Genomic DNA, 21,438 nt, shown 5'->3' on the forward strand with positions numbered 1-21,438 from the left:
ACGATAAAATTATAATTATTAGAGACAAAATTAATCTCCTCCTGACCTCAATTGGTAATGACTTAACTTCAACTGTTGGAATTTTAAAAACATCTGTAACTCCTGAAATATATCTAGACTGTTTTACTCCAATCAACCTTAACCAACTAACTTCAACAATCTCATCGTCTAAACCATCAACCTGTCTTTTGGACCCGATTCCAACTAAACTGTTTAAAGAAGTTTTACCCTTAATTAACACTTCGTTATTAAATATGATCAACCTGTCTCTATTATCTGGCTACGTACCAAAATCCTTTAAAGTAGCTGTAATAAAACCACTTCTTAAAAAGCCTGGTCTTGATCCAGAGGTTTTAGCCAACTATAGGCCGATATCTAACCTTCCCTTTCTCGCTAAAATCCTTGAGAAAGCAGTCGCAAAACAGTTGTGTGACGTTTTACATAATAATAGTTTATTTGAGGTTTTTCAATCTGGATTTAGAGTTCATCATAGCACAGAGACGGCACTGGTGAAAGTTACCAATGACCTTCTATTGGCATCAGACAAAGGACTTGTCTCTGTTCTTGTCTTGTTAGACCTCAGTGCTGCTTTCGACACTGTTGATCATGACATTCTACTACAGAGACTGGAACATTGTGTTGGCATAAAAGGAACCGCACTAAGCTGGTTCAAGTCCTATTTATCTGAGCGATCTCAATTTGTACTTGTTAACGATAAATCCTCCATGACAGCCAAATTCAGTCTTGGAGTTCCGCAGGGTTCTGTACTTGGACCGATTCTATTCACCTTATATATGCTTCCTTTGGGCAATATTATAAGGAACCACTCTATAAACTTTCATTGTTATGCGGATGATACCCAATTATATCTATCAATTAAACCAGATGAAACCAATCAATTGGCTAAACTTCAAGCATGCCTTAAGGACATAAAAACTTGGATGTCTAGCAACTTTTTGATGTTAAACACAGACAAAACTGAAGTTATTATACTTGGCCCTAAACGCCTCCGAAACGCATTTTCTAATGACATAGAAGCTCTGGATGGCATTAACTTGGCCTCCAGCACCACTGTAAGGAATCTTGGCGTCATCTTTGATCAAGATCTGTCGTTTAACTCCCACATAAAACAAATCTCAAGGACTGCCTTCTTTCATCTACGTAACATTGCAAAAATAAGACACATCCTGTCTCAAAATGATGCAGAAAAACTAGTCCATGCATTTGTTACTTCAAGGCTGGATTACTGCAACTCATTGTTATCAGGTTGTCCCAAAAAGTCGCTTAAGACTCTTCAGTTGATTCAAAATGCAGCGGCACGTGTATTGACTAGAACAAGGAAACGGGATCATATTACTCCTGTATTAGCTGCTCTGCACTGGCTCCCGGTAAAATACAGAATAGAATTCAAAATCCTTCTCCTGACTTACAAATCAATTAAAGGTCAGGCTCCAGCATATCTTAAAGATCTCATAGTACCTTATAAACCAACTAGAGCATTACGCTCCCAGACTGCAGGGTTACTTGTGGTTCCTAGAGTCTCTAAGAGTACAATGGGAGCCAGAGCCTTCAGCTATCAAGCTCCTCTCCAGTGGAACCAGCTTCCAGTTTGTGTTCGGGAGGCAGACACACTCTCCACATTTAAGAGTAGGCTAAAGACTTTCCTTTTTGATAAAGCTTATAGTTAGGGCTGGCTCAGGTTTGCCCTGGATCAGCCCCTAGTTATGCTGCTATAGGCTTAGACTGCCGGGAGACACCTCCCTGCTCTCTTCCTTCTCTCCCTCTCTCTTCTTCTCCCTCTCTATCTGTATGCATTTATGTAAATGTATGTTACTAACTCACCATCCGGGGTATCATCCCCGGAGTGTCTGTCTCTCATGTGGCAGGTTGCCACTGATAAAGTTTACGTCAGGATCATGAATCGTGACAGCACCTGCTGACCTGGTCCTGCTGGACACCGGGAAGCCTTATTGACATTTTCCTGGATTCATCCAAACTTTCTATTTCTTTTTTTTCCAACACAACATCATTTCTGTCAAATGTTGTATTTGTACTATGTTGTTTATCCTGTACACACGACATCTATTGCACGTCTGTCCGTCCTGGGAGAGGGATCCCTCCTCAGTTGCTCTCCCTGAGGTTTCTTCCATTTTTTCCCTTTTCTTTTAGGAAGTTTTTCCTTGTGCGATGTGAGGGTCTAAGGACAGAGGATGTCGTAACCTGTACAGTCTGTAAAGCACACTGAGACAAATGTATAATTTGTGATATTGGGCTATACAAATAAATTTGATTTGATTTGATTTGATTTATTCGTAGTTTTCTCTCAGGTATTAGTTTAGCTGATTGCACCACATAGCCCTCATGTTTCTCCTCAGGCTCCAGTTATTACTGGAGCCTGAGGAGAAACATGAGGGCAAGTTTGTTCATCGATAGTCCTTTCACAGCATCAATTTCTCTCTTGCCTTATTTGCAGAAACAGTGTTGCATTTTGTTGTTATAATTTTTGTTATTCTTGGTAAATTACAAAGACCTGTTCCTATTGACTGAAGTAGGCGATACTTTAAAAAAGCCTTCCCTTCTACTCAACCTGAAATTCCAAAGGAGTAGCAGGTCAAACAGCATAATCCTGCAGCAAAATCAGAACAAAAAGGTAAAGCAAATCATTTCAGCATACAGCAATTACACTACTAAATGAGAGATAGATGTTTTGTATAGTGTATTTTTAGACTCTATAACATATATGCTGTATATTCTTTATTGCCAGTATTGCACAGAATACTGTATGTGTGTATGTTTGTTAGTGCAAATACTGAACAGTGTACATCTGTGTACCAGGTTATCACCATGCTTATATCATGTGACTGATTAGCTGATTGTGTCCAGCTGTCTGATCTCCAGCTGAGACACTCCCGTAACCACACCCCACTGCCATAATCTGTAAAGGTGAACATGACCAACATGTCGACACAGTATCACAAAACTAATTCATCCAGTTAGATGTTATTAGCATGAAAGCTAGTTATATTTGATTCAAATATTGCATGGCTTCCTGAAGCTGTTTCTGACACTGTATGTCCTCACTTAAAATGTGTGTTCCACATCATCTGACCATGGTTTGCTCTGGGATTCAACATGAACATCATTTTTATTGCATAAACAGTTGATTAGGTGAATATTATCAGATTTTAAGGGCTCATAGCTGTCTAGTTCCAACCAGAGACATTTCTGTGGCCTTTCCTGAAAAGACAATAATCATCACACAGTGTTTAGATATGGCTCTACTTTAGATGCATTTTCTGAAAGGTTTTCAGATGAATAACAGATATAAGGAAAATATCTATGAATTGTACTGTAATCTATAATCTAATTTAAAAAACAATATTTAGGGGCAAGGCAAGTTAATTTATATAGCACCTTTAGCAAAAACGCAGATCAAAACGATAAACAAAAAACATTAAAAGCATTGAGACAAAGTGTAAAAGAAACACAAAATAAAATAAAACAGTTTAACATTTTTTTTAAACGGTCATTAAAGAGCCTAAAGAATAGAAAATATAAATAAGCTAAAATAGAATAAGAATTCACTAAACCTACACAAATAAGTCAAAAAGAATATGGGTAATTCTCAAAGCACCTGCAAAGGGTTAAATGCAAGAAAATAGCGTGTCGGTGCTCCTGTACTATTTGCATGTATTTAAATGAGGTAATATGCAGACCCTTTCTATGTAAAAGAGGCTCATTGCAAAAACAGTCCAATTCACAAAGATCATTACTTATAGCCTCCTGCAGTTACAGTGAAATGATAAGTGCCTAGACTTTCCTCCGCTTCAAATCATGCCACCTTCTTTTTTTGCCTTATTATTAGATAGTACAGATATATAGAGAGGAAAAGGTGAGAGAGATGCAGCTAAGGGCCATGGGTCGGATTCCAACCCTGGCAGCTGCATTAAGGACTTCCTTTAGTATATACATTCTCTACCAGCTGAGCTACCAGGTGCCCATGCTACCTTCTTTTAATACGCAATTTCTCTCTTGTATTTGTCTCTAATATTTAGAGCTTCATGATTCAGTTTTGCTTGATTGTATCTCAGTTATAGTCCTAGACCACACATGTAAGCTGAGCCTGACAGTACACAGGACCACACCTGTTTTTTTAGAGCTCTGAGCACCAACCAGAAAAGACGAACATCTTTGACCTTGCTGAGAAGAGGTTGTCCAACCAATCACACTCATGAGTCCTGTCAGCCGTAAATTATATTAATTTTGGTTATTATTGTACAAGCGCCACGCTCTGCTCTTCTTCGATTTATATGACACAGTGATATGTGTTATTATTGTTTGATGTTATTTTTTCTGCAGATCTGTCTAGAGATCATTAGCCATTACAGTTAACAATGGATTATTAATTATCTTTACTGTAAATCATGCAGTTGTATGTCAACACAAGCTGTCCTCAATCCCCCGAGAGGAGAACAATCATTTCAAAGTGCATTTTCTTTGTGAAAGTGATATGAGGAGAGCTTTGCTCACAGTGCTGTTTGAGGCTGTTAGTCCACTCTGAATTTCTAAAATAGAATGTCAGCATCATATTGACCAGTGGAAATGAGATTGTGTCTTCTGCTATTCTTCTTTGTGTCCTGTTGTGTGATCTGAAAGAAAATATGACCAATACATTACACATGAAAACTGATTACATTTGATATATTTGACAATGCATATGTACAAATATTCCATGTACATTTATGTACCTAGAATATGTAATAAATATTTAATACTTTTTTTTCTATTTCTATGTACTATCTATTTCCTCAATGTGGTGCTAGCACAGTATTTAACATACCATGCATATCTACATATTATCTATATTTACAGGTTTGAATGGAATCCAACCCACGGCACTTTGCCGCATGCCGCCCACCACCCCCAATGCAAAAAACTTGACCAATGAATAAATAGACATGGGTCATTTAAAGTGCTTGCATTTACATATTTTATAGAAATAGAAGTTATTTTATGTTTTTTTAATAGGCTGCGTACCGCTGTAATAATACTAATAATAATAATACATTGTATTTGTAATGCGCCTTTCAAAGCTGAAAGCAATCTCAAGGTACTAAAATGCAGGACAACAACAAAAAGAACAACAGACATAAGAGGTTACGGAAATGCTTTTTTGAAGAGAAAGGTTTTTAGGCCCTTCTTAAAGGAGTCGGTGGCCTGTGGAGCCCTCAGGTGTTCTAGGAGGGAATTCCACAGGTGAGGAGCCGCTGAAGGCCAGATCGCCATACCTGTCAACCCTCCCGTTTTTCCAGGGATTATCCCGTATTTTACTGGAGCTGCTGCCCCCGCGACCCGATCCCGGATAAGCGGTAGACGATGGATGGATGGATGGATGTCTGTAGGCTACAAGTAATAAAGACTTTATATAAACATGTATTTCCTGAATGTATATAGCCTACCCGTCCCTTATGTGTTTACATTTACATTATATGGGTGGGGGCTGGGGGGCTGAGAGCTGTTAAGAATATGGGAGGAGTCCGCCAAAACAATTCCCTTATTTTGAAATTCCAATGTTGACAGGTATCCCGATCGCCCATGGTGCGGAACTTGGTCCTGGGGGGTGGAGCAAAGTTTTTTTAGAGGAGCGGAGGTTGCATGTGGAGGTTTGTTGAGGTACGGAGGAGCATTTCCATGTATGCACTGATGGGTGAGTAGGGAGATTTTGTACTCAATCCTGAATGAGACAGGAAACCAGTGGAGGGAGTGGAGAATGGGTGTGATGTGGTTATATTTTCGCTGTCTGTATGTTTGTCTCCCGCAGTTGTGTCATTGTTTTACGCACTACCAAAAAATCTAGTGTTTCACACAGTCCTGGCTATGTAAATGGGAAACATTTACACACACAACACTATTATAGCCAGGACAGGGAAAAGACCATGGATGCATAAAGAGAAAGGCAGTGGGAGTGAGAGGGGCGGTAAATCTGGAGAGAGATATTTTTCCGGGTGTTGAGTTCAAATATCGACACTCTTTCTCCAGAATCGTTGACTTCACCTTTAAGTTAGACTAAACATGACCAGATATAGAGGACCTGTTCTAACCATAACTTCTGGGTAAGACAGCAAACAACGGGATTTCCCAACATTTCTGCTGTGCTGTTTATGAACGTCATTCTAACAGGGCCTCTCCACCTTCATCATCATGTATGACAAAGATACTGACTGTGTAATCATGTTTCAGTAAAGTGAAGAAGTTATACAATAACAACATGCTAAGAAAACTATTTGAAACCAGATGCATTAAAAAGAAAAACTACACTCTGGGAAAAAATGTAAATATGCATTAGCTTGACACTAATGCAGATACATCACTAATGTATAAAGCAAACATGCTGCATTTAAGAGACCTGAATCTAAATGAAGCCTAGCTGGGAAATGATTGGTGGCACATTATGGCCGAGCTGTAAAAAGGCCTGTGCAAACACATCAGGTAATAAAAAAATAACAATAAAATGTACCAGCAAGTATTCTTAAGTGTGCATATTACTTTGTATATTGTAATTTGCATATTAATCATTGAGGCATTAAAGCATTACAGTGATGCCTCCTGTGGGTGGTAACAGGCACTACATTACATCCATATGCACAGACTGCATCTTCCACAGTGAATATTTCCCAAGATAACATGTAATGCAGCTATATGGCGCACTCTACTGGCTCTCTGGTGAACAAGTGTGGAGTCACAGGGAAGCTTTTCTGACATCGTCCTGGATCCATCTTATACATATACGACATCATCATTTCTGTCACATGGATTGTCTATGTTGTATTTGTACTATGTTGTTTATCCTGTACACATGTCATCTATTACACGTCTGTGTGTCCTGGGAGAGGGATCCCTCCTCAGTCTCTCCCTGAGGTTTCTAGCATTTTCCCCGTTTAATTGTGGGGTTTCTTTTAGGAAGTTTTTCCTTGTGCGGTGCGAGGGTCTAAGGACAGAGGGTGTTGTACAGTCTGTAAAGTCCACTGAGACAAATGTGTCATTTGTGATATTGGGCTTTATAAAAAATTGGATTTAATTTGATTCAACTTGTATATATATGTATATGTATAGGTGTATTAATTACAAGGAAGGCCTCCAAAATAACTTCAAGGATAGTTTTGTCCCTCACAGCACAACAGAACGAGTGCAGCCCCTCACTGCAGGGGGGGTCAAATATTCAGACTTGCACTCACCCATCCTGTTCCAAATGAAAGTCAACTGGCTATGTGTATTATCTTGCTTAAGGCCCTGTCACACATATCCGTATGACAGAAACGTATGCCGGCGCATACGAAATATTGGCAATACGTTGATAGAAATTAAGGGTAAGTTGTGATCATTTGAAGGACGCAGACGACACGCTGAAACATGGCAGACATACTGCCCTGTCACACAGTTCCATGGCAGAAACGTATGCCGGCGTATATGAAAATTTGCTAAAAATTTCTCAGAGTCCAAATACGTCCAACTTTTCCACAGCGGTGTTGTAGCTGACGTATACATAACAAATAACTAGCGTATCACTTACTTATATAAAACGTATCAGAGCGCCTGGCCAACGGAGCTGGAAAAGTGCCATTTGGTTCACATCATGCTGATGCTGGAGAACGGCTAGAATGTACTCTTGTCGCAGCCTCTCAGCATCCTCCATGCTCTCTGATGCTGGGTTGATAATGGGTTGATGTATTCATCAAGACTTGCTGCGAAGAAATGAGGATGAGCTACTCACAGGGACCCCAATAAGCTCCTAAAACGCTAGCTGAATGCTAGCTGTACTGTAGAAACACGTTTAATAAGTTACTCCGTCGTCAGGCACAAGTTTAACATAGGTTACTAATAGGTTATCCACTCGTTATAAATAAATTGGCTGTAGGGTTCACCGTCAGCCGACATAGCCTATATCTAACGTACCTCTAACGTACTCAAGTACTGTATTCACGTACTGTATTTACGTAGGTAGGTAATCACGTACTGTATTTACGTAGGTATTCACGTATTGTATTTACGTAGGTATCCACATACTGTATTTACGTACATATTCAGTATTCACGTATGTCTTGAACATACAAATTTTGAACACACTCAAAACATTTTCACAGACTCAGCGTTCAACAACGTACTCCAACGTAACACCGCATGCTCTGAACGAATACTAGTTATGCCTTACCTTATATCAACGTACACTAGCTTATTGCCGATATTTTGTATACGCCATATTTTTGTATTTGTTGGGCATTCGTCTGATACATTTTGTATAAGTAAGTGATAGAATAGGTTAGACATGCGTATCTGTATACATCACTTTTCCGATCCGATCCGATGAAAAGTTGGACGTATTTGGATTCTGACAAATTGTGAGCAATTTTTCGAATACGTTTCCGCCATACGGATATGTGTGACAGGGCCTTTACTTGTACCACGTATCCTGTTGAAGCATCTGCATAATTGGGAAATGTGGTTGACTTGAAACACGTCACTAGACACCAGCTTTACAATAATGCAAAATGAAGGGAGTTTTCAGTGGGTGATAGGCATAATAATCATTGTGAGAACTTTTTTGCCATTGGATTGAATGTAACAAACCTTTATATATATGTAAACCCTCCGTATACTAGCCTAATGTCACTGTATGAACATTGTATTTTATGCCTGTAAAGAAAATTTGTATCTCTTTCCTTTCTATATACACTGCCCGTCCCAAAAAAAAGTCACACACTCTAATACTTCGTTGGACCCCCTTTAGCTTTGAGTACGGCACGCATTCGCATCGTTTCAATAAGCTTCTGCAATGTCACAACATTTATTTATTTCCAGAGTTGCATTAATTTACACCAAGAACTTGTATTGATGATGAGATAGGCACGAGGCATGATGGGTGCATCACTTCATCCGCCTCTCTTCTCACCCTGATGCGCCCATCACTCTGGAACAAGGTAAATCTGGATTCATCAGACCACATGACTTTCTTCTTGCTCCAGAGTCCAATTTTTCTGTTCCCTACCTAATTACTGATTACTTCACTGATCAGTGGTTTACTTATGACTACACAGCTGTTTAGTCCCAATCCCTTGAGTTCCCTTCGCATTGTGCATGTGGAAATATTCTTACTTTCACTATTAAACATCGCCGTGAGTTCTACTGTTGATTTCTTACAATATGATTCCACCAAACGTTTATCTCCGATCATCATCATTCAAGAGTTTTAATAATGCGTTGGACTGTTCTTAACCCGATTTTAGTAGTTTCAGTAATCTCCTAAATTGTTTTCTTTGCTTGATGCAGTCCAATATTTTGACCCTTCTGAAACTGATTCACATCCTTTCCACGACCACAGGATATGTCTTCCGACATGGTTGTTTAAGAAATGAGAAGCTACTCACCACATCAGCTCGGGTTAAACAACTTGTTGCCAGCAGAAACATATTAATCACTGCAATAATTATCCAATGTAAGGTGTAATATAATGAACTAATACATGTATTATCTTGTGTAATAACTGACAAATGCACGTATTTACATAGATAATTTGAAGAAATGTTAGGTACTATTTATATTAAATAAAGCTTATATTTAGACTTGTAAGAAGCTCAAGTCACTCATAACTGTCTTATCATATCAGGGATAATTGGGACTCATTGTGATCATAATCACTGATATATTGTGAATGCACAATATGATTCGACATTCAAGCTCCGATTTCTTCAACTTTTTCCTCAACAAAGGCTCTTACCGATTTGCCTAGTTACTTTTTAGACTTAGACTTTTTTTTTGGACCGTCAGTGTATTTTCAGTTGTTTCTGTAGTCTGCCTTTGAGTTAGCTGAGGAGGTTCCCACAGTGACCCAATCAAACTGCTCTCAACACCCATCTGAATGGAATCAGGTAATCAGTCACATAAGAAAAACATGGTGACGGCCTGGTTCTGTTCTTCTTGCAGTAGGCTGGGTCCCGGACCGTGAACGTGGAGTTGACGGCCATACCACTCTGAACACGGCTGATCTTGTCAGTTCTCGGAAACTAAGCAGAGTTGGGCCGTAGCTATGTAGCTAGCCAGGAGAGGACATTGTGTGTGTGGAGTGCCTGAAAAGGTGGAACATAGATGATAAATAAACTGTGTCAGAAACCTCACCCCTCATCTCCGCTCTGTCATGATCGTGAGCAGGGAGCGTTCCCTGTGTCTTCAGGTCTTTAGTTTTAAAATGTCTTCCTTCAAATTTTACAGATCAAAATTCAAACACTTATTGCCATATCAACAGCACTTAATTTGGAATTTGTTTTGGTGCGCTTAGCAACAACAAACGATATAATCATAAGGTACACACAACAAGGAGTGTCCATAAAAACACAAAGCCACAAATACAATACAGTAACAACAATAACTACAATAGTGCAACCATATGGTTCATGCCCTCAAAGTGTCAAGTTATGTGTTTGTTTATACAGCCTGTGAAATAATTTGATTTGATAAATTAATTGTTAATTCATCCATCCATCCATCCATCGTCTACCGCTTATCCGGGATCGGGTCGCGGGGGCAGCAGCTCCAGTAAGGAACCCCAATCTTCCCTTCTCCGGGCCACATCCTCCAGATCCTGAGGCGTTCCCAGGCCAGTGAGGAGATATAATCTCTCCACGAGTCCTGGGTCTTCCCCGGGGTCTCCTCCAAGTTGGACGTGCCTGGAACACCTCCCTAGGGAGGCGCCCAGGTGGCATCCTTACTAGATGCCCGAACCACCTCAACTGGCTCCTTTCAACGTAATTGTTAATTCAGTCATAAATATATACAGTCTTGCATTTAACTTTCTGTTATCCTCATACAAATGCTTGTGAATCATGTTTTCTGTGTATAGACAGCAATAAAATGTTAAACTTGCAATGAAGAAATTGGAGGAGGAGAAGAGAAATCTCTTATGTCAGTTTAAGTATGCGAGTTCACAACATAGTTTAGTCAACCAATAAAAGCTTCAATGCATATGATTCTCTACCTTGTGTGCATCAACCAAATAAACTTAAGTCCAACCAGTCTTTCCTCTTAACCTATATCGCCTTCTGCCGAGTTAGCATCAGCGATCGTGAGATCATGTGTTGGAAAGTTTGAATTAAGTGTTTATACACATTTCCAGTGAAGTCGATAATACTGAAATGAAGATTCTTGAGCAGCAAACTTGTATTTGGAATATGTATTCTCTGCACAGAGAAGGTTCAACAATCATACAGAGTGCAAGTCTGCGTGAAGAATAACCCCGATAAAACTGTTCATGTATTTTATAGACAGTCAGGAAAAGGAGGGGTGGAGGATTGACGCAGTTGACCCAAAAAGTAAATGAGTAGAGAATGGAGGGGTGGAGAATTCAGACAGTTGCAGATGTTAGGTAGACACAAGAATACAATGGTAGACATTCTGTTTGTTATGATGACCTTCAGTCTACCTAAGATACCATGGTCGAATTTGACGCGTGGGAGACTTTGCCTATCTGAAAGGAAGCAAAGGGAGAATAGGGTGGGAATGTCACGAATACTACTGACTCTTAGTTATTTTCTTGTTGTTTCACTAACTCTCATTTAATTTCAGATTCAGACTCTTGCCCTGCATTCACTTCATTCCCTTCACCTGGGTTTCCCCGCCCATCTCCTCACCTGAAGCGCATTCCCTCATCAGCCCCTCAGCATATATACCAGCTCACTTCCCTTTGGTCATTGCCAGATTGTCTTGTGTTTTTGCCAAGCGCTCCAGCATTTCCTGTCTTGATTTCTGCCTGCATTATTGATTTGTTTTGACTCTGCCTGATTTTGGGCCTTGGATTACCTGCCTGCTCCTTGTCGGATTTGGTTGCCTGTATGACTGATCTCCCGGTTTTGACCTTGCCTGTTTGTTGAGTTAAACCTCTCATCACACAACCATGTCCATATCCGTGTCATGCTTTTGTGTTCCACATATTTATACCAGAGATCTTTTCAGACTTTATTTTAAGATGCACAATTTTATTTATTTTCTCTTTTATTTTTAAATGCAGCCCAAAAAGAACATTATACATATCTACAGTATTGTACATCTGTATAGTTCAATGTTAAGTGACAACAAATATTGTTGAAATTTCTTTGAATTATACATTCTTTGTTTGATTTGAGTCAACTTTCAGTCAGTTGTTGATAACATGCAGACGTTGATATAGCTACTAGGCTACTTCAATATCACACTAATTCATAATGCAAGTTAGACATTGCTTGAGGAAATCTTCTCTAACTGGACTTCTTTGAATTACAGTTAATACCCCTGGTCTAGGGGTACGAGCAGGTCTGGCAGACCATAAAAAGACCTCATAATGCTGATATCAGCAGTAACCTGGCCATGAGAGTAAGGTCATATCACATGTGTGACCTACATAAAAGTGCTAAAGTTTTGTAAGAAAAGGGTGGTAGCTAATGGAGGAAAAAGATGAAGAACTCGGCTTGAATGTCGAATCAAAACAGCAATCTTCTAATTAAATCAATATATTTATTAACATAAGTCAAACATAGAAAATACTCTCAGCTGAGAACACAATCACATCACCGTTACCACAGACTGCATGGCTAAGATACATCCAGGTTGCTGTCTCATGGGTCCGCTCAAGTGTGTACAAAGAGTTGTAAAACATCACATCTCACACATGGAGCAGGCGTTGACCTTCTCCTCATTGGTCCCCGTTGGCGCCATCACGCTCCTCCGTCAGCAGAGTCAGGAAGTGATGGTTTGTTGACCTGTTCTCTTAAACGCCAGCAACACTTACAGTATAGCAGGGGAGGAGGGCAGAGTGAGCGTGAGTGAGAGGAGCGATGTTTGCACATGCACAACCTCGATGATTTAACGGGAGTTGTGTACTGAACGTAGAGAAGAGAAACTGAAACTTAAGTATCGATCTCATCATGCAAGTATTGATCAATACAGATACCAACGTTGGTATCCATACATCAATATTTTAGATCGATCCACCCAACACTACTGTCTTAATCTGTTTCATGAACCTGTTTTGAAACTTCAGTAGCTAGTTGATTGAAAAGAGGTCCACTTCTGGCCCAGAATTTGACTTCTTTATCTCTGACAGTGTTAGTGATAATTAATTAGAGATCTGTTCTTCCAAAATATCCTGACTTAGAGAAGGATATCATAGTCGAGCTGCAGCGCATAAAGCCCTCATTACAAAGAGTTACATCGCACTGGTCTACAGAAAAAAGTGATGTAGTCCAATGTTTCATCCTTCACCATATTCTGGGCAAGTAGGCAAGTACATGTGCAGCAAATTATTCATCAACTTTATCCTTTTGAAACCCAGGAGCCTGTGTGGGGGGCTGCTTTGGGGTAATTTAGTGGTGAATTTATGGTTAACTTTTCTAATATTATTTGAATTTTCCTTCAAATTTAGATCCAGAGCAAGGAAACACAGGAATATCCTACACAAAAGTCTTTTATCAAGTGGCGGGACGTACTTCATAGATAAAATACAACACAGCTACATGGTGAGATGCAATATAATGCGTCGCCGCCACCTTGTATGATAAATTTAACACTTTAGAATATAGGATAATTTAATTACAAAGTGATTTAGCATCACACAAAACAGGAGTTTGTTTTTTATTTTACAATTCAACCGACATAAACACATTCTTACACAGCTATATTATGCAGATAACAAGAGTGCATATAAATAGGTAAATTGAATAATTTGCACGGGAAGAGCCAGCTAAGTGTCCTGGCAGCTCACACGCATCATCGTCCTCTCTTCCCTGCCACTACATTAATGATTGGAGATTAACCATGGACATCCGCTTAATAAACACCATCACTCACTGTTTCCCTGGTGCCAGTCCTCACTCCTGACCTCCGTCAAACGATGTGTGCTGCATGTGGGGATGAATAACACATCCTGTCAGTAGTCTACGTGCCTAATACACAATTTTAACCTCCTTTTTTAACCTTTTGAAAATTATTGGAAAGTCCAATTTTAATTCTTGTCTCAGTCCCACTCTCGATAAACTGATCGTTTAAGCAGTTCTCAGCCTGCATTCCTGGCTTCAGTCCACAGACAGATCTAACAACATGGATTTTATTGATAATTTTAACTTGTTTTGGGATCGTCCTTTTATCTTCAAAAGAGAGAATACTCAGCCAAACAGGATAGCCAAATGTTGTTCAATGTTGTGGTTCAGTCCTTATAACGTGCATGACTGCTTATTCAGGACACACCAACCCAGAAACCCCCCTCTTCCTCTCCTGTCTCATCCCAGGTCACCGTCAGCGTTACTAACCCCCCCCAATTGTACTCCCCCAGCTTTACCACTCTCACCGGCCCATTTACCCATTCAAACAGCTCATTCAGATCCTGGCTTACTGATTCCCGTTGTCATAAACTTTGGAAACCCACGTATGCGGGTCTGCAGATGTGGTGTAGACTACGGGAACCATCGCCCGCTGGGTAGTGCTTCAAAACCGGCAAGCGTGGAGCTCAACAATACTCTTCCGCAGAGCTTGATAGATGTAAACAAGTGCTACCCACGTTCTTTCGGCATCTAAACCCGACATTAGACTATCGCATACCACTCAAAGAATGTATCTCAAACATCTATAGTAACCTTATGTCCAAGGGTAGAAATGTGTTTCCAAGACTAAGACTAAATGATAGTCAGAACTCAGAAGAGTGGGGCTAAATAATTAACGTGGTCCAAGGCATAGGATCAACCACACTTCCTCCTGCGCATGCCTGAGCCTGATGTGTTGTCCATAGCTAATCTTGCATACTACTCCGACCAATCAGATTAATATTTTTCTGTGCTCATTTATGACTGTATGCTTAAGGACCTCTCATGGTTGCGGTGATTCAGAAGTTTTGAAAAGCATATTTTATTGATTCTTTTATACTGTCATTGACTGCTGACTTAACGCTTACTGCTCTTAACAAGCCCATAGCTGCTGCTTCAGTTTGGACTGTTTTGGATAGTGTGTTTGGCTAACAGCTTTGGCTTATTTTGGTCTTATCTAGCCGGTGTCCTCAGCAAGCAGATGGAGAGAGAGAAAATTCGATGATAGGCATCATCTAGAGCAGTGGTTCCCAAATGGTGTGCCTGCTCTGCGGGGTTCTGCCTGGGCTGGATCACGTCTGTGCACGGCGCAGATTTTTTAAGTTCTCTCCTTACCTTTTCTCCGCTCGGTCTCTGACTGTAAGTGTGAGCGCTTGCCGGTTCGGAAGAGGAGCCCCGCCCTTCACGAAGCAAAGCAGAGGAGAGGAGAGAATGTAAATACACAAAGCAACTGAAACATGCACATAAATGAAATAAATGACATGAGCGGAGCGCAGCGCAGGGAAACACTGTACTTTATCTGTACTTTGTCCTACACACTTATTTCACAATATAGAAACAATAGGTTTTATATGCTTTGGCCTAAATATAAATAAAACAATCATTTAAAAAAAAGAAATCTGTCAAAGGGAACCCGTTTTAGCCATTTGCGCATGGTGGGAAATATTAAAGTGTGACACATCAAAGGCTCTCTGCTAGTGTGATGGTATTGGATTTTGTAGTGATTGAATAAACTTAATGTTGTGGACTACTTTACTACACCAGTGCATGCTGTGCTACAAGAATCCAACAGTAGAATCCAAATCAATGTATATAGAATAGCTTCTTACAAGGACTAGGCTAAATAAATGTTCACAGAGTGATAACAGTGATACTTTGTGTTATAGAGGGAATTTTGCCTGGATATGAATACAGGTGTGCCTTGAGATTTTGGCTTGGTCTTTGGTGTGCCTTGGCCACAGAAAGTTTGGGAACCCCGGATCTAGAGCCAGCATATTTTCACATCTATCTGAGTGCATTAAGGGTTTATTTTAACCAAACCAGAGTTGGTCATTGTTAGAAAGGACTTGTTCGAAAGTGGACTAACCAAGATGGATTTGGTGAATCTTTCTTGAAATTCTGTGAGTTTATTTTGTTAAATCAATACTGACTAAAGACTACAGAAGGTAAGAAAAGTTATGGAATGTTACGCACTCGCTGCTCGACCAGCTGATCTCCCAGCTGGGGCACAGAAGCTACCACACACCGATTGATTACAAAATGCTTCACATAAACTTATTATAGAACGATATGAAACAGCAGATGGTTTACATTAACTTTGGGTCGGTTAAAATGTGTTTTTGGACTTAACGGGACGGTGGTGAAAAGAGTTTGTCTGGAGCCCTGCAATAGACACACCTAGGTTGTTTCATTGGGTTGTGTACCTTTCCACTATTGGTTGTGGTGCACTCTTTGCAGCGCACACGCATCAATAAAGTGTTGAAACAAAACCAAAAACTAAAGTAATTACAGCCTCTACAGATTCAAGAAAGAAGCACAATACAGCAGGCCCACCGTCAGGGTGGGTCAAAGGGTAGATGACCTCGACGCAAGCAAGTATCACAGAGAACACTGGGCTTTGAAGCCAAACAGCGTAATTACAACTTCAGGGTCCGTCACGTGATGCCTAGAAAAACGTTTCCCTCCTAGACTTACATTGGAGAAAGAGATGTCTGTAAATCAGCGAATTATTATTTTTAACATTACAACCTTCGCAAAATGACTAATTTAGAATTTGATCCATTCAAATAACATTGAATTATTTTATCCCAATTCCGGGTTAGATGAGGCTAAACTGGAAGTTAGCCGGCTCTGCCTGTGTAAGTCTCCAGTTTGTTTGCTTCATGGGCCCCATGGATGCAGAAGATCAGCAGAAGATTTGAATGTATTTATGCTCAAAAGTCGAACTTTTTGGACTTCATGCGCCACTGAGCAATTTACATAGGAATAAACGGGGCTCCAACTCGAATGGCGTATCCTCTCTTAATTCTCTTAATACATCCATGGGCCCAAGGCCATTGCAAAGGTCTTTGGTGATAATGCTACATTGTGAACATGAAATTCTTGTGGATATTGGCGGGAGGAGAGCTAGTTAATGTTCGCTGGTAGCAGTCCTTTTCTCAGCACAAGTCCTGCTTGGCTAAATAACAGCACTAACAGCTAACATTGGTAGCATTGAGTAACATTATGATGTGTTCAAGCTCTATACTGACAGAATTGTATTGGGCAAAGGTAAATTATAACGTTATCATGTTCAAATGTAATCTTGTAAATTCCTGTTTCCTGTTTTATTTATTACTTGTTTCATGTCCAGTTTTACTTCCTGTCTTTGTCTTTTTCCCATCTTCTGTGATTTGTTTGCCCCGCCCTGATTTGATCCTCTTGTGTCTAATCATCCTGCTGCCTTTGTTTCTTTGCCTGCCTCCTCAAGCTGTGTCCTGTTCTTGTGATTAGTGTCTGTCTGTATATATTCCCGTCTTTCTAATTGTTCCTTGTTGGTTCGTCATTTATGTTTCCTGCTGTGGTTGGTCCTGATGTATTTATCTGGACAGTATTGCAGACCTCTACACAAGCTTAGCCATAGAGTGATACAAATAGGTTTAGTGTGGATTGTGCATTTGTGCATTTGGTTAAACAGTCATAGTGGATGAACAGTGATATGGTGCGTGAAAGGGAAAGAAGCAGCTGCAGGCTTCTTTACAGGTCAACCAATAAATAACATAGATGAGGCTGGCCTGGGTGCTGACGCTGAGTGGAGACAGGCGTGCTGGTGTATTGTGTGAAAGGAGGTGAAATAGTTACATTTTGTGAGTTTATTTAATAAATGTTAGATACAAATCTGTTGCATATGAATCATATTGAAGCTGGATAGTACTGCGGATACCGCCTTAATTACAATAACTAAATAACTAAAAATATTGTTCTAAAGGGTCGGAACGAGCAGGCACTAATTAAGATCAACTAAACGCAGATACCCACCTTCTTTTTTCATGAATAATTCAGCTGGGTGCTGGGGTGTTCATGTAAAGGGTGGTACTGAACGGGCATCTCACACAAGCAAGCAAACTCACAATCAAACCCATAACTTTGAGCCAACTCACCTATGAAGTCTCATCATTGTCCTGTAATCAGTAATAATCTGAAAAAAAACACTTCCTGTGTCATTGCAGAGGTCCAATAGATCGTTTCCAGTAAAAAATATATTCATTTTGAACATCGATACATTGAAAAAAGCCCATGAACAGCTGTTGCAATCTTTGACATCAGCTGATCGATGCATTTAATTTTGTGATCAAACTTCAGCGGAGTTTATTTTCTTCAAATGTAGTATATTCAGACCACTATTACTCAGTGCCAGAAGCACTTGAAGTAATTCTTCAATGTTTTGAAAGAACAATAAGATAGTTATCTTTTGAATGAGACCAAAATCATGCAGCTGGTGCAAATGGTTGAAGAGCAGCTTTCAATTTACTTTTCGTATGTCATTTGTAGGTATTTTTGGGTAAATTCCCCTACCCCCCATTCAAATTTAGTGAGAAAAAGTGTTGTGTTCTTGAAACTTAACGTGGTAACTAAAATTTTATTTTGTGTCTTATTCTGTTACTGAAAAAATAAATGTTTTAAATCAAAGATCTTCTTTCACTACCCTCTCTCCTCTCTACTCCTTGTTTTATTTTATCTTTCTAACACCTGTGGGAACAACTGTGGGAACTCTCCACAGCTCCCTTCTCTACTCCCTTTCTTTGTGGGCCAACTATGGCAATCTTTCCCCCCTCCTTCTCCTTTCTGTCTTTAAAATACATGAACACACTTTCTTCTGGGTTCTTCCTCACACAGACTGCTTGCACTCGGTATGATTGATGATCCTTCTTTGCAAGAAATAAATACTCCAAAGTCATTTCAGTATTTTAGACTTCACTGGCCATTTGTTTAAGGACTTGATTAAAACTTCCATGACACTTATCTTTTCCAGGGCCATATCCGCCAGCTCCGACAGGGGGATTGTGGAATTTTTCCTGCTTTACTCTGGAAAGATGTATATAAAATCAAATAAATGGTGATAGAGACAGAGTTGTTTTTGTGCATTTTTAACCCAGTTCTCACGGGTTGACTAGGATGTTAAGGATGAGAATAAACTCCATATTTTAAAACATGACCTCGGCCTCATTTTCAATACTGGAGGGAGCTACAAGCTATATAAATGCAGTCCATTTACCATTTATCAGGTTTGGAGAGAGGGGGAGGACTGCTGGCCTTGCGGTCCTCCTGTCCTGTTGGGTGTCGTCCTTCTGGCACCTCACAACCCTTTCAAGGGTCCCTGAGCTCCATAAGATTCAATCATCCTTTGCATACATTGCAGAGTGAGCATGGAAAACTCAAAAGTCCAGAAGAGTAATCCAAAATTGTTTGGCTGTTGGTGATTCCTTTTGTGTGTTTCGGTCCGTTGTTCAGCAACTTAGATACTTCTTCTAAATCCTCTCTCCGCTGGTGGTAGGGAAGCTCACATATTCGATCTTCGTGGATGGCACAAAGGAAGAACTCTCTCACTTTTATTTTCTTTATATAATTTGCTTGTCTCTACTACCCGATCGCTCTCCCCCTCTCATGTATTAGGACATTATCCATTTCCTCATAGATCAGCTTGACTTGTTATTGCCAAATGTGTTTAGTCATCTTTGTCTACAATTCATCCGTTTTAACTTTGTTATGCATATGAATCATAAAGTTACATTTTATACACATTATGCATATGATTATACTTTAACCATTAATTATTATATTGTTTATACTTACATATACTGATTAAACATTGATCATTCATTATTTGTTTAATGCAGCACATAGCTTTTTAACATTATGAATACGTATAGTACATTTTTCTATGGCTTATGGCCTATCAACTAGCAAGGTAGGAATGATTCTCAACCTACTTGGAGGAAAATTAAAAGCTGATTGTGCTGGTTTTGTTTGACATTTACTTAAGACCAACACATACCTATTTTATTGTGAAAAACAAAGATCTCACACTGAATAGTTTAGAAGCCTCTGAGAAGGAGCTGTGGTTATTGTGAGGCTTATATATAGTGTGGCAAAAAAAATACAAACACACAGTCAGCTGATGGAATGCATCTTTTTGCCACATCTGTTTTTTTAGGCTGAATAGCGATACACGATGGGATACATGTCACATTTCACAAGCACTTTTATTAAAACAAATATTCTGTCACACAGTGGAAAAGGTGAGGACCCAAAAGCAGAATGCAAGACGAGGGTTTAACGAAAAGAGAGCTTTAATTTACAAAAGGTAGAAAAATACAAACTAACATAATAAACTGAACCACAAACCAAGCCAGGGGAAGACACCATGTAACATCGACGACAATCCGACAAGGCACACTGGGGCAGACAGGGATATATACACAGACACCAAACGAGGGAACAAGACACAGCTGGGGGAGAAAGGCAAAGACACAAGGGTAGAGTAAATGGACACAGGAGGAACACATTAACAATCAGAAGGTGAGGGTAAGCAGACAGGAAGTACAACTAGACATGTAACAAGAGGGAGTGAACACTTCAAAATAAGACAGGAAAACAAGATTGTGACATATTCTATGACATGGTTAAACTATGTTTGAGACAAGATAATGCAATACATTCTACAATATGTTGTTCTGGATTACTCATCTAAAGTGATATTGTGTAATGACTGTTACTTTGTTAAACAGACCAGACCTAGGTTGCATCCCATGAAATTAAGAACATGCCCACAGCCTCAAATGATGGTCTGCGGAGCTGCAACATTTATTCATATACAAACTCAAACCTACACTGTTCATTTACTACCACTTGACAACTTTACTGTTGGGGACTGTTTAACTCACAGTATGGAGATTGAGCTATTGGACTAAATTTTCCATGGTGTGTGTGTGTGTGTGTGTGTGTGTGTGTGTGTGTGTGTGTGTGTGTGTGTGTGTGTGTGTGTGTGTGTGTGTGTGTGTGTGTGTGTGTGGTTCCCATGCTAACAAAACACAAGAAAATGCCACAATAGCCAGCTAGGAGGTAGCTCACCTCATTGCCCGACACAGGAAATCTTTCTCAGATGGTGACTTTATAAAACGGTGCTTCACTAAAGTCGCAGGAATAATGTGCCCGGAAGAAATGCAGGAATTTAATAACGTTATCATGTCCAGAAACTAATGTGCGGCGTATCATTGACTTGACATTTGCAGCTTTTCAACAGCTCTTAGAATTGTTCCCTCTTCCTAAACATAATTGTTTTAGATACCTGCAAATCTGTAGTTTCGTTCGCAATAAATATGCCCAGTTCCCTAACCTGCCTGATGACACGCCTCTGGATGCTTTTCTCACTCAGGTCCCTGTCATGAAAGGTATGATCTCATATATTTACAGTAAAATCCAGACTTTATCTTCAACCTCTCTGAACTCTGTGAAGGCTCTATGGGAGGAGGATTTGGAGCAGGATATCTCTGAGGATCTTTGGGGGGATATTCTTGCACGT

The sequence above is a fragment of the Cottoperca gobio genome, chromosome 3 (genome assembly GCF_900634415.1).
Source record: "Cottoperca gobio chromosome 3, fCotGob3.1, whole genome shotgun sequence".
NCBI classification, from domain to species: domain Eukaryota; kingdom Metazoa; phylum Chordata; class Actinopteri; order Perciformes; family Bovichtidae; genus Cottoperca; species Cottoperca gobio.